The sequence below is a fragment of the Miscanthus floridulus genome, chromosome 3 (genome assembly GCF_019320115.1).
Source record: "Miscanthus floridulus cultivar M001 chromosome 3, ASM1932011v1, whole genome shotgun sequence".
NCBI lineage: Eukaryota > Viridiplantae > Streptophyta > Magnoliopsida > Poales > Poaceae > Miscanthus > Miscanthus floridulus.
Window position 1 is genome coordinate 96,272,788 of NC_089582.1, and position 12,162 is coordinate 96,284,949.

Here is a 12,162-nt window from a genome sequence, read left to right on the forward strand (position 1 = left end):
GAGTACTTTTCTTTTCTTCCTCCTTTGTGATCCGTCGAGTGCTTTGTCCGTGCTATGACTTGTTAGATGTAGATCTTTGCGTTAACAACCTTTCGCCTGCGCTATGTAAAACGACTCGGTATAGAATGTTGCCTCGACAAACTTCGGCATCCGAGTGCTTTCTTGAGTGGCGCTTGTGCTTTTGTGAGGAAAAAGTATTCCTGTCTGGATGTAGCCCCCGAGCCTCTTGCTTTTCGGAACAAAGTGCTGGAGGGTCTTTTGAAGTTAAATTTCGGTCGACTCAGCCAATTTGCTTTTTGTTAGCTTTTAGCTACCCTCATCGGCGAGTTCAAGCGTTTTTTCAGCTATTTTGCTCTTGGCCGGGATGCTCAGGCATGTTTTCAGCCATTTTGCTTTTTTGTTTCGGGTGTTAGCTTTTAGCTACCCTCATCGGCGAGCTCAAGCGTTTTTTTAGCTATTTTGCTCTCGGCCGGGATGCTCAGGCATGTTTTCAGCCATTTTGCTTTTTTGTTTCGGGTGTTAGCTTTTAGCTACCCTCATCGGCGGGCTCAAGCGTTTTTTCAGCTATTTTGCTCTCGGCCGGAATGCTCAGGCATGTTTTCAGCCATTTTGCTTTTTTGTTTCGGGTGTTAGCTTTTAGCTACCCTCATCGGCGGGCTCAAGTGTCTTTTCAGCTATTTTGCTCTCAGCCGGGATGCTCAGGCATGTTTTCAGCCATTTTGCTTTTTGTTTCGGGTGTTAGCTTTTAGCTACCCTCATCGGCGGGCTCAAGCGTCTTTTCAGCTATTTTGCTCTCGGCCGGAATGCTCAGGCATGTTTTCAGCCATTTTGCTTTTTGTTTCGGGTGTTAGCTTTTAGCTACCCTCATCGGCGGGCTCAAGCGTCTTTTCAGCTATTTTGCTCTCGGCCGGAATGCTCAGGCATGTTTTCAGCCATTTTGCTTTTTGTTTCGGGTGTTAGCTTTTAGCTACCCTCATCGGCGGGCTCAAGCGTCTTTTCAGCTATTTTGCTCTCAGCCGGGATGCTCAGGCATGTTTTCAGCCATTTTGCTTTTTGTTTCGTGAAAACAACTCGTTGGAAGTCATGACAAGACATGCTGTGGATGAATATCATCTTTATTGATCATGAGTATAAACTAATACATATGTTGTTGAAGAGTATTGTCTTTCGTTGATTGTGAACGTAGGTCCCTTGTGGCTTGCATATCTATTTTTTCTTGAGTTGTTTTTACGCATAGAATCTTCTTAGCTGGCTGATGTGCCATGTATTGCTGACTTCTTTTCCATCTTCGGTCATTAACTTGTATGTGCCTGGTCCGGTGACTTTTGTGACAATGAACGGGCCTTCCCATGGACTGAGTAGCTTATGTTGTCCATTAGTCTTTTGTATCCTTCTTAGCACTAAGTCTCCAACTTGTAGTGATCGAGGTTGGGTACTCTTGTTGTAGTGCCGTCTTAAACCTTGTAGGTATCTGGCTGATTGGAGGGTAGCATTTATTCTGACTTCTTCTGAGCTGTCGAGTTCTAATCTTCTTGTGTGTTCTGCTTCTCCTTCATCATATTGTTCTATTTTTGGGGATGTCCAGATCAAGTCGGTGGGTAGTACGGCCTCTGACCCGTAAACTAGGAAGAAGGGTGAGTGTCCTGTTGCTCTGCTTATTTGAGTTCGTAGCCCCCATACTACTTTCGGTAATTCTTCAATCCATTTGGACCCATAGTCCACTAGTTCTTCGTATAACCTTGGTTTTAATCCGGCTAGTATGAGTCCATTAGCCCTTTCTACTTGTCCGTTGGCTTCTGGATGTGCAACAGACGCATAGTCTATACTGAAACCACAGTCTTGTGCCCAGCTCTTGAATTCTGTAGCTGTGAAGGGGGAGCCTAGATCTGTGATGATTCGATTGGGCATGCCGAAGCGGTGCATAATGTCTTGGATGAACTCGACAGCTTTGGTTGCGCTGTATTTCACGAGTGGTTTGTATTCAATCCACTTGGTGAACTTGTCGATTGCTATAAAGATGTACTCAAAACCGCCTTTTGCTTTTTTCAGGGGTCCTACTTGATCTAGCCCCCAGCAGGAAAAAGGCCAAGCGGGTGGGATGCAGATAAGATTGTGAGCTGGTACATGGGCTTGTCTTGCAAACATTTGGCAACCTTTGCATTTTTTGACAAGCTCTTCTGCGTCTTTCAAAGCGGTTGGCCAATAGAATCCGGTGCGAAATGCTTTGCCAACCAGTGTCCTTGAGGCGGCATGATTTCCACAGCAACCTGAGTGTATTTCGTCTAGGATCTCTTTACCTTCTTCAAATGAGACACATTTTAGGAGTACTCCTGATGATGCTGCTCTTCTGTAAAGTTTATCTCCTACTAGAACGTAGTTTTTGCTTCTGCGAACAACTTGGGTGGCTTCTGCCTTATCTGCTGGTAATTTGTTTTCTTTGATATAGTCGATGAAAACTTGGGTCCATGAAGTGTTGATTATCAAGATCTGAACGCCTTTAGCCTAAATTTCATGTGTTGTTTCACCGGGTTGTTTGATAGAGGGAACTGATAGCTCTTCTATGAATACACCGGGTGGAACCTTTGCTCTGTCTGATCCGAGCTTGGCAAGGACATCTGCTGCAATGTTGGAATCACGTAGGACGTGTAAAATTTCCAATCCTTGGAAGTGTTTTTCAAGTTTCCGTATTTCAGCACAATAAGCACCCATGTTTTCTTTGGTGCAGTCCCAATCTTTGTTGACTTGGTTGATGACCACTGCTGAATCGCCGTATACGAGTAATCTTTTTATTCCGAGGGTAATCGTGACTCGTAGCCCGTGGATGAGGGCATCATATTCTGCTTCGTTATTTGTAGCTTGCCATAATATCTGAAGGACGTACTTGAGTTGTTTTCCTTCTAGAGAAATGAGGAGAACGCCTGCACCGGCCTCGCCTAGTTTGAGTGATCCGTCAAAGTACATCTTCCAGTGGTCGAGGATTGTATCTAATAAGGGCTGTTGAATCTCTGTCCATTCGGCCATGAAATCGGCGAGGGCTTGAGATTTGATTGCTTTCCGTGGGGTGAAATTGATGTCAAGAGCTCCAATTTCAACTGCCCATTTGGATATGCGCCCTGTGGCATCTTTATTGTGTAGGATGTCTCCGAGTGGAAAATCTGTCACTACGGTAATCTTGTGGCTTTCGAAATAGTGACGAAGCTTCCGTGAGGTAATGAGTAGAGCGTAGAGTAGTTTTTGTACATGCGGGTACCGGATTTTGGATTCTGATAGTACTTCGCTGATGTAGTATACTGGACGTTTCACTTTGTACAAGTGCCCTTGTTCTTCTCTTTCTATGACTATTGCTGTGCTGATTACGGTAGGAGTTGCCGCGATATATAGCATCATATCTTCATTTTTCTTTGGAGGTGTCAGGATAGGTGATGAAGTGAGGTATTCTTTAAGTTTTTTGAAAGCTTCGTCAGCCTCTATTGTCCACTCGAACTTGTCTGTCTTCTTTAGTAGTTTAAAGAAAGGTAACCCCTTTTCGCCGAGTCTTGATATGAAACGGTTGAGGGCCGCCATGCATCCTGTTAGTTTCTGCACATCTTTGACACTTCTAGGTGGGCCCATTTCTGTTATAGCTCGAATTTGCTTGGTGCTGGCTTCGATCCCGCGCTGACTGACCAAAAATCCGAGTAGTTGTCCTGAGGGAACTCCAAATACACATTTATTTGGGTTCAATTTCCATCTCCATTTCTTCAAGTTTTCGAAGGTTTGCTTTAAATCTTCAATTAGAGTGTCTGGGTTCTTGGTTTTTACCACCACATCATCAACGTATGCCTCCACATTTTCACCGATTTGATTCCCAAGGCAAGTCTGGATAGCTCTTTGGTACGTGGCGCCAGCGTTCTTTAGTCCAAACGACATGGTCTTGTAGCAGTAGGCACCAAACGGGGTGATGAAAGATGTCTTGCTCTGGTCTTCTTCTTTTAGTGCGATCTGGTGATATCCTGAATAGCAATCGAGAAAAGATAATAACGCAGATCCTGCTGTCGAGTCAACTATCTGGTCAATGCGTGGTAGCCCGAACGGATCTTTTGGGCAATGTTTGTTGAGATTTGTGTAATCGACGCACATACGCCACTCGTCCGTGTTTTTCTTCTGTACAAGGACCGGGTTTGCTAGCCAATCTGGATGTAGGATCTCCTTGATGAATCCGGCTTCCATCAGTTTTGTTATTTCCTTTTTAATTGCTGCCTTCTTGTCGGGTGAGAATCGTCGTAGCCATTGTTTTATAGGTTTGAAGCTTTTGTTAACATCAATTCTGTGCTCAGCCAACTCCCTTGGGACTCCTGGCATGTCGGCTGGCTTCCAAGCGAAGATATCTTTGTTGTCCCGAAGAAAGTTGGTGCGTGCGAGTTCCTATTTTGCCGAGAGGTGAGCACTGATAGTTGCTGTCTTGGAGGTATCGCCTGTGCCTAAGTCGATTTGCTTGACGTCGGCTTTCTTTTGGTGGTGCGATGATGCTGGGCTTTTTAGCCGTTATTTCTAATTCTTCTTGGCTTGTTTCTGCAGCGATTACGGCTATTTCTTTTCTTCCATTGTTGGCTTGCGCTTTAGCTGCAATTTGGATTGCTTGAACGTCGCAGTCAAAAGCGCGCTTTAAATTGCTTCGAAGGGAAAGGATACCGTTGGGTCCTGGCATCTTAAGTAGTAAGTACGGGTAATGTGGTATTGCCATGAATTTGGCCAGTGCTGGACGTCCGAGGATTGCATGATATGATGAATCGAAGTCGGCGACTTCAAATTTGATAAACTCTGTTCGGTAGTTTGAAGGAGTTCCAAAGGTAACAGGTAAAGTAATTTGTCCGAGTGGCATGGCTGCTTTGCCAGGTACTATTCCATAAAAAGGTGTGCTTGTTGGCGTAATCATCCCGGCGAGTTGTAGTCCCATTTTCCTTAGAGTTTCTGAAAAGATGATGTTAAGCCCAGCTCCTCCATCGATTAGTACTTTGGTGATGGTCATACCAGCAATAGTCGGATCCAGAACCAATGGATAATGGCCTGCGTTTCCCACGCTAGTCCATTGGTCTTCTCTGGTAAATTGGATAGGATACTGTGACCAATTGAGGTATCTTGGTGTAGCCGGTTCTGCTGTCATAATGGTCCGCAGTGCTAGTTTTTCTTGATGTTTGCTTCTACAATCCGGAGCCCCTGAGAAAATCACTGCTACCGTTCCCCTAGGTTTTTGGAATCCTTTGTCCTCGTGGTTGTCTTCTTCTCTTTTCTGATTGTCCTCTTTGGTGTTTTCCTTACTATCTTTTCTTGTGTATCGATCATTGAAAGTGTAGCAATTTCCGATAGTGTGCCTCCCACTAGGGTGCAATGGGCAACGTATGTTTTCAATGTCATCATATCTTCTTGGTTTGGGAAACTTCTTTGATTTGTCGGCCATTGCCACAGTATTGTTTGGTCTACGTTTTTTTTCTTGATGTCTGCTATTTCGTTGACTTTGCTTGTCCAGGTTGTCTTGGTTGCTTCTGTCCGGGAACCTCTCTCGTGTTTTTTCTTCTACAGTAATCATCTTTTCTACTGTACGTCTGAATTCTTCATTGTTTCTCGGATTTTCTTTGCAGAAGTCTTGAAATTGCCATCTAGCCATGATTCCGTGAGAGAAAGCTTCAATTACTTCTCGTTCGGTTATGTCATGCACTTGAGCTCGTAGTTCGCCGAATCGTCGATAATAGTTTCTGAGACTTTCACCTCCCCTTTGCTTGAGTCCTTTTAGTTCTGCATGAGTGATTGGGTGTGTAATGATTCCTGCGAAATTCTCACAAAAAGCTCTCTGTAAATCCTCCCAATTTCTGATAGATCCTGGATTTAGTTTATCGAACCATTGGAGGGGCATGGCCTCCAGTGCCATGGGGAAGAAAAGGGCTTTGATATCGTCGTCTCCTTCAGCTAGTTCAATCGATTGTGAATATATTCTGAGCCATTGCTTTGGTTCAGTTTTGCCATCATACTTGGAGTGATTAGATGGTTTGAATTTGTGAGGTAATCGCACCAATGCAAGCCTGTTCGCGAAGCAGGGGAACCTGTCGTGTGCCTTGGTTTCTTTGAATTCAGATTCGGCGCCTTCCTCTGGCCAACTGTCATTCTGATGGGAACAATCTTGCGAGGTTGTCTGGGTAGGAACCTTGCTCCTAGTCTTCCTTAGTTGTTCAAATCGGTGGCCTTGATTATGTTCCTTCCTACTTCCTCTGTCATGGCTTCCACCCGGCCCAAGTCTTTCGAAAGCGGATTTCCTTTGATTTAGATCTTCTTGCCGGTGGGTTGTTGATCTGGCGGGTAGTCTTGATCGAGCTTTCTCTTCATGCGTTCTCAGGATTGTCGATCGGAGTAAGTCCTGGAGCTGTTCATACTTCTCACCAGGATGCGAAGTTGCTCCGAGTTCTTCTAATGCTTCTCGAATCTTATCGTAAGGCGTATTCGCCGTGCGTCTCCCTTCGACTTCTCGTTGCGTTTTTCTTTTGTCGTACTCAGCCAATTCTGACTCGTATCTGATCCAAGCTTCCCTACGCTGCCTAGCACGGTGTTGGCGCCCTTGCTTCAACTTGTTTTTTCTTTCTCTAGCTTGTTTCTGACTATCTGTTTCTCCGTCGTAGCCCTGGGCAAAGGGTGATATGTTGGATTCTGATTCATCCGATGATCTGACATCGGGTGCTTCCGGGGGATTTAATGGTGACCGCGGTCGTCGAACCATGAGCACCTCTCGCGCATGAGTCGTTTTGTTATTGGCGTTAGTTTTCATGCTGTCGGAGTCGCTGATAACTTTAGTGGATGCCTCGGTGTCGTAGATCGAGTCTCCTTCTTGGTAAGGTAAAATAGCTGTTGTTGTTGTGCCGACTAGTTGGGTTCCGCTACCTTCAGGAACGGAATCCGACCAGTGGATGATACAGTCCTGCGATGTTATCGTTAGCACGAGGCCCTCCTGAGCTCCTGTCAGTGGTATCCCGAATCTTGGATTGAAAAGTCTTTCGACCTGTCCTTGATAGGATTTTGCCATGTTGTCGAGCCCAAATGGAAAAGAACTCGACTTCTTGAGAGAATTCTGGGGGTAATCCGAGTTGTTTTGGGTTGTGCTCTGGAATCTTGCCAAAAAAGAACTCGGTTTCTTGAAAGCACTCAGATAAAACTTCGTCTTGGAGCTTGGATTCGAATCGGATACAAGTGGTCGTGAAATCCGATTTGACTCGGATACTATGAGCTGCGCGAATCTTCTGGTGAGCTGATCCATTGTAGTTGTTGAAATAGGAACTTCTTTTAGATGATCTGGATCTTCGAGGAGATGGCTTTGAAGCTTGCCATTGTTGTCTGCCTCGCAGATCCATGAGCCGAAGATGAAAGTTGATCCCATCGGGAAAATCATGTTGTCGAGGTCCATCGAGCTCTTGGAAGCAAAGTCGCCGAAGCCCCTACCTGGCGCGCCAGCTGTCGATGTTTCACCACCGATAGCCTGCCACGGGGGTACCCAGGGCAGTATGTTCGGGCTTCGGCGTATGCCGAACTCGATGGTTTACGCAAGAGACAGCCGATTTATCCTGGTTCAGGCCCTCGATCGTAGATCGAGTAATAACCTTACGTCCAGTCGGCCTTAGCCTTTGCGTTGGATTGATTATGATCTGCCTTTCTCTCAGGAGCCCTGCCCTCCTTTATATAGTTAGGAGACCAGAGTCCTAGTCGGTTTACAATGAGATTTCCTAATAGGATTACCTAATAGTTCTACTACTACGATTATATGGGAAGAATCCTAGTTGGACTAGATCTTCTCTCTCCCTTGCGGGGTATCCTGTGGGTCCCGCATCGACATACTCCTAGGCCACCTTCTCGTCGAACATGACATCGCGTGACACAACCACCTTGCCTCTACGTGGGTCGTAGAGCCAGTATGCCTTGGTACCTTCCTCGTAGCTCAGGAGCACCATCGGTGTGCTCCTGTTTACCAGCTTGGTGAGGACCGGCTTCGTCTTCCTAACGTGGCCGATGCAGCCAAATGTCCAAAGGAAGGACATGCTCAGCTTGCGCCCATACCAAGCTTTGAACGGCATCATGCCCTTTAGGGCCTTTGTGGGCACGCGGTTGAGGATGAACACCACCATGGTCACTGCCTCACCCTAGCACCTTGCCGGCATGCTCTTGGCCTTCATCATGGATTGAGCCATGTCGACCACCGTTTGGTTCCATCGCTCCACCACGCCATTCTGTTATGGCAAGTATGGTGCGGTGTGGTGTCGCACCACACCCTGATCAACGCAGTATGCAGCGAACTCCACCAAAGTGAATTCGCCGCTACGATTAGTCTGTAGCACCCGCAGCTTCTTGCCGCTCTCTGCTTCCACGCGCGCCTTGAACTTCTTGATCGCCTCTGCCGCCTCATCCTTGCTCGTTAGGAGTTGTAGCCATATATAGCGACTGTAATCATCCACGAGCAAGAGGAAGTACCGCCGACCACCGTTTCTGGCTGGCGTGATTGGCCCACAGAGATCGCCGTGGATGAGCTCGAGAGCGTCCTCCGCACGATACTTGGCTGCCTTTGGGAATGACAGCCTCCTCTGCTTCCTGGCTAGGTAGTTGTCACACAGCTCGTCTACGTGCTTGATATGGGGCAGCCCTCGGACCACCTTCTCTAGCTGATCGAGCACGTCGAAGCTGAGATGGCCATACCGGGCATGCCACAGCCACGACTCCTTCGTGTGCCACGCAGCCAAGCAGATGGGTTGCTCCACCTTCAAGTCAAGCAGGTACAGCTGGTTCTGGGATCTCTTCACCTTGGCAAGAAGCCGCTGCTCCCGGTCTATGATCTTGAGGACGCCGTCATTGATCAGTACCTCGCTGCTGTGCTCATCCAGCTGGCCAATGCTAATGAGGATTGAACGCAGCTGCGGGATGTAATATACATCCATCAATGCGTGGTGCTCGCCTTTCTAGCACCTAAAGATGATGGTGCCGTGCCCTCGGATCACCACCCTTGAGCCATCACCGAACTTCACCGTGCCGGTCACGTTGCTGTCGAGCTCAGAGAAGACTTCCTTGGAGCCCATCATGTGGTTGCTGGCGCTAGAGTCTAGGTATCACCACTGCTCCTACTCGCCGCCCACACATTTGAGGTAGACTTGGGCACACGGTTCGTCGAGGTTGACAGCCTTCAGAGCCTTGCCGTGCCCTTCCACCACCATCACCTCCCCCTTCTCCTTGGGCTCAACATCGTATAGTGCACATAACGTCGCCATCAGGAGAGTGGCCTCATCATCCTCATCAGTCTGCGCTAAATGAGCCCCAGCCTTCTTCTCCTGCTTGCAATTTGGGCACTCATTTGCCTAATGGCCCGTCTTCCCGCAGCGTTGGTAGACGTTGGGGTCGACCTTCTGCTTCTTCTTCTCCGAAGAAGCCTTGTCACGGTGCTTGCCAGCGCCACCGCAGCTGGAGGAGGCTTCCCCAAATTTCTTCTCCTTCATCCGGGCAGCCCACTCCTCCTCTATCAGCAGCAGCTTGCCAATGTTCGTCGTTGTTGTGGCCTGCTCCATGCTCTCGTCCACCGCCCATAGACGGCCTGTCACATCCTCAATGGTGTGGCATGGAGTGGAGGTACTTGGAGACCGTCTCTTCTTTGTTGATGGTGACGCCGTGCCTCCTCAGCTTACTGATGAGCGACTGTAGGCAGAGGGAGAAGTCCTCCACTAACTCACCATCCTTGAACTTGAGGTTGGCGTACTCCTGCTTTAGCAGCTGGGCCGTCGCCTTCTTTGCGCGGTCGGAGCCGACGCGCATCGCTGCAATGGCCTCCCACGCCTCCTTAGCAGAGTTCTTCGCCCCCAATGGCTCTCTGTACTCTGCTGGCACAGTAACGATGATAGCCTCCAATGTTGATATGTCATCTTCTTCGTTGTCGGTGCTCTTGTCAATAGCATTCCAGAATCATCGGGCTCTGAGCTTGCCCTTCATGGTCACCGCCCACTCACCATAGTTGGTGCGAGTCAGCGTCGGTCAACTGGTGCCGCTGACCTCCTGCACCGTGCGCACGATGACATCCTGTCGTGGCTGGACAGCCACAGCAGCGCCGCTGTTTTCGTCCATCTCCGAACCGTCCGTCATCGCCAGCAGTTAGTCCGGCGACGGCGCTTGTACGGCTTCGATACCACTTGTTGGTCCTGAGATCTTCCGCACGGGTGAGCCGACCGCTCACCGGCGTTCTCGCACACACACTACGGCTGGAGGTAGAAGATGGAGGGAGAACAGAGCGTACACACACAACATAAGCACCAGCGTTGGCCGGAGTTCTATAGAGGAGATGACAAAACTGAACTCTCTCTTTTCACTAAGTTGCATTGAAAAACTATATATATAACTCTACCCATCTAATCCTAGTACACAGACATGTCAGGCAACCATACTGCTACAGTGAATAGATATGACAACAGAGCTGACTTTAGCGTCTACCCCTATCGCGGCTACAGTACAGCAGCAGGAGAGCCCTTTCGACATCTGCTCCTGCCATGCGTACAAAGGAGAGCAGCATATTGGCCTTGCATGCACGCCAAGACGCCATGATCATGAACTCACTCGTGTGCTTGTGCACTTTGAATAATGAACAGGACTACTTCGGTGCGGGAAGAGCTGCAGGCTGCGGTGGACCAATTACCTGCCGTCCGGATCTCAAGCGCGGCCTGCTATCGAAGGAGGAGGAGAGGACGGTGATCGACCTGCCCGAGCAGCTGGGCAACCGGTGGTCCAAGATCGCCTCGCGGCTGCCGGGGAGGACCGACAACGAGATCAAGAACCACTGGAACACGCACATCAAGAAGAAGCTCAAGAAAATGGTTCATGTTTAGAGGAGATCCCGTCACCCACAAGCCCCTTCAGCCAGCTCCTGCTCCTCTGACTCAGCCGGAGCAGGACACCGGCGGATCGCCGGAGAAGGAGGAGGAGGAGAAGGCCGTCATCGTGGCAGCTACGCCAAGCATCGGGCACGAGACGTTCTGCACCGACGAGGTGCTCATGGCGCACCTCCTTGACGACATCGTCTTGCCACGCGCGGCCAGTAACAGCAGCCTCACCACGGCTTCTTCTCCGGACTCTTCGTCCTCCTCCTCCTCCCTGTCGGCCTCGGTTGCAGCGGCGTCGTCGAGCGTTGGCAGCAGCATCGCCGACGGTGAGTGGCCGCCGCAGATGATGGAGTGGCCTGAGTCCATGTGGCTGGACGACGTGGTGACCAGCCCGGCGACGGCGTGGGAGTTCGAGGACCCCTTCGTCACGTACCAGAGGATCGCTCTGTTCGAACAGGATCACCAGGAGACATGGAAGCTGCTAGCTCGTCATTAGTAGTAGCTGAAATTTCATCGCCGGCTACTCGTGTAGGCGTCGATCGAGTTTGCGATCCACAGACAGTATTACCAATCAACATTCACAGTCGTTGAAAATAAGTAAGAGAAAGAAATGAAGCGGTTGCACCCTGTTTCTTACGGATTATTTTTCTACTTATACTTAAAACCTTTGGGCTTTGGCCACCACTTGCAAATTAAGAAACCGTTGGAAAATGTACGTTATCAATCTCGTAGTGCTGTTTGGCATGCACACATTGGAGACCTCCTGCACGCATCATCATGTAAAAGTAAAAAAAAATGGATAATGAAATGGGAGAACCTTTCCGTGTGGATCGTTGTTTTGGACAATGCATGACCTCTACGTTGAAAATGGGAAACCAAGCCACTTTGTACTGCATGTACCCTAATTTATACTACAAAGACGTTTCCATGGTTCTCTCATATCGGCCCCGTTCGCTTGGAGAAATTTTGAAGGAATCTGAAGGAATTTGTAAAAGAAAAATACTATTCCGGATAAAAAAAAAAAACAGATCAAGTCAGGTTTAAGGACATACAAACGGAGCCATTACCCTTTTAACCCACTGCAGGCCTGCAGGCATACTGCTGCCTTATTCAACCCTGATAGGGACTGTCGATTACGTTTCCTCTCTTTTTCTTCAGTGCCATTCTATACATGTCAGTGTAAATGGTTAGAGCGTCGACATAAATTCAGCACGCTGTAGTTTACCTTGACTTGACGCAGGGCACTTAAGGTAAAGACAGGGGTAGCTAGCTAGCAGCTACTAGTAGATGATGGCAC

The 12,162-nt window shown here is 48.4% G+C and overlaps 1 pseudogene; it reads left to right on the forward strand.

The window, feature by feature from the left end:
* Window positions 1-11,361, forward strand: part of LOC136544085 (transcription factor MYB20-like) — a 60,874-nt pseudogene extending 49,513 nt beyond the window's left edge.
* The last annotated feature ends 801 nt before the right edge of the window (window positions 11,362-12,162 follow it).